This window comes from Lathyrus oleraceus, chromosome 1, assembly GCF_024323335.1.
Source record: "Lathyrus oleraceus cultivar Zhongwan6 chromosome 1, CAAS_Psat_ZW6_1.0, whole genome shotgun sequence".
In the NCBI taxonomy this organism is placed as follows: Eukaryota; Viridiplantae; Streptophyta; class Magnoliopsida; order Fabales; family Fabaceae; genus Lathyrus; species Lathyrus oleraceus.
The window spans coordinates 381,751,414-381,754,272 of record NC_066579.1 but is presented as its reverse complement, the minus strand read 5'-3'; positions in this window follow the sequence as shown (position 1 = coordinate 381,754,272).

Genomic DNA, 2,859 nt, shown 5'->3' with positions numbered 1-2,859 from the left:
AGGAATACTCTCCAAGCCACTGAACGGCAACTGGTCTAGAATAGGTATACCCACAAGGTAAGCATACTCCTCAAGGGTAGGCAAAAGCTGGAAATCCGGAAACGTGAAGCAACGGTACAAGGGATCATAAAATTGCACCAATACACTCACCAATCCTTCATCCACCTGAGTAGTCAGAAGAGGAAGAAGCTTCCCAAAACGAGCTTTGAAACCTAAGGGATCCAATACATAGGATGTCAGATTCCTTAACTCTTTCAAGTCTGGTTGTCTGAAACTGTACTTCTTTATATTCCTTTTTTGTCTTTCCATTGTCTGAAAATTTGCAAATAGACCTCTTAAGTTCCTTGAAAATTTTCTCATTATTTTGATGATATGAATGCAAATGGGTGCATGAATGCAACAATCACACTCAAGGATCAAGCAAAGCACACCAAACAAAGGTCATGGGATAGATCATGTTATCCTTAATATCAATCATCCATTTTGGTGGATTATGGTTTACACCCTATCAACACCCAAGTTCCATTGATATTAAGGATACCTGAACGGATCAACCATGAATCAAGGGTTTGTTGTAAGTCACGAGCATGGAGTTAGGTTAAGAACCACCCAAAATGGAGTGTACTAGGGTTTAAACCTGCCAAACATGTTCTAAAAGAGGTTCCCATAGTCATCATCCCATCTTTCGGATATTATTGGAGAAACGACTACTCGTATTCCGAAAATATTCTCAAGAGAGACTCTTATGAGTGTAGTATCGCGTAACAATCGTATCAAATCTTACACTTGAATGACTTTCGCACTACATCCTAAGAATAGGCCAAGATGGGCTTGGTAAACTAAGGTCCTTGGCTTCTAAGGTCTATATTGGAAAGAGTAATGTCTAACCACAACTTACTTGTGTGACATTATTGATCCCAACATAACCTCCACCAAGTGAATGGACTTGCAAGTCAACTTGCTAAGGAATAACTCCACACAAGTCGACAAGCCTATGCCTTTCTCCTATCCTAAGTGCACTCGAATCCGGGTATAGAACTCATCTCACAAAGATCACCAAGCATACAAGGAATTAATATTCAAACAATTCAATCATTACATACAATACAGTAATCCCAAATTGCACAAAAATAATGTCACAAAAAAAAATATACAATACAATACAACAAATATGAAAAGTAGGCAAAACCCATTAGGATGATAGATTCCCCAGCAGAGTCGCCACTTTTCTGTAGCGGGGTATTCGTTACCATTAGAGATATTGACTAAATCCAAGGTAAATCATGCAAGTCGAGTCGCCACCGCACTTCTATTTATCCAAAGGAATGGTTAGAAAGCGAACAAAAACCTAAAAGTTTTATCGAATCAAAAACTAGTAAAAATGTCAGAGATCTGGGTAAGGGGGTTGGTTATGCAATGGGAAGGTATTAGGCACCCAAAACATCCTAGGTACTCCTAGGGAGCCCTTTTCACATTTGTTGTAAAGGTTGTTGTTTTTTTTTGAAAATTTATTTGTGCAAACATGATTGAAGGGATGAGAGAAGCGTGTATGTTTATCTAATGTACTACTTACTAAAAGAAGGGTCAAAAGAAAATGACTCGCACGGACGTCGCATCCACTGCATAAGTATCTCATATGAATAGGAGAATCAGAGTCTTCGTAGCTCGGCTACCTATGGGTTAAAGAGGAGTGTGCTCGCTAAGACATCGCGTCTTATGCCTACGTATCTCATCTGGGATGAAAATCAGAGCAAAACGTAGTTCGACCACCTATGGGGTAAGGGTTGTGTTTTGGGGTGAACGACGTTACTACGCAATCTACTGGATGCTCGACCTTTGGAGACTTACTCGCCTGTAGTAGAAGGAGATAATGTGTTCTTAGGAGAAGAAAAATCAATGAGTTTGGGGTGTTTAGGGATGCTCATGCAAAAAGGCAGTCCTGGATGAAGGAATCGCGCTACCTTAAATGACATGCCACGAGAGGCTATACGAAACCTAAGAAATCGGTAACATGCGGGAAAAGTAAAGGGATCGAGAGATCTACCGTACAGATAAAGATCCGAAGTAACAACAATTAGATAAATAAGAAACCCAAAGACTCTTCCAAGCTAAACACCATCAAAAAAAGTGAGTCAGTACAGGTAATCGGAATAAACCTCCAGGTGGTATCCCACAAATAAAGTGGAACACCAGGCAAGCCATCTCTGCAAGAGTCATATGAACCCTCACAAAACAAAACTCAACAAACAGGTTAGAGAAACAAGATAGGGTAATCAAGAGTTGCCCCCAAATCAAAATGTAACCACATGAATCATGCCATTAAAATTCACAAAAAGCTCACAAAAAGCAACCAAGGGTAGGAGGCCTAAACCTCTTGTCAAACACATGCATCAAAAGGGTATCAAATTCACCCATAATACCTCATACATTCAGAGCATTCAAATTAAAAGCATAAAGTAATGGGAATAAGGCAAACCTAACTGGAGAGATCGAATGAAATTGAATTGCCCGGTTGGGTTTGCAAAGCAATATGAGGGTTTATATGAGAGGGAATTGGTTCTTTGCCGATGAGTTCCCTTCAGTCTCTGGAGGTTGCTCTGAACTCTGTTGGCTCTTCTCTCACTATCATTTTCCTCATCCAGGGTAATAGGAATAGAATGGCCTTTTGTTTCACTGAAACTCTGAATTTATAACTTGATTTTTGTGGACCTATGGGCTCAAATGAGAGAGGCCCAAGTCCAAAAATTTTCTGTTATATTTTATTTATTTATTTATTTATTTTTTTCGTTTTTTTTAAACACGTGGGCTTCGCCTAGCGAGCATGACAGTTCATGAACAAACTTTTGCTCCTTCACGATT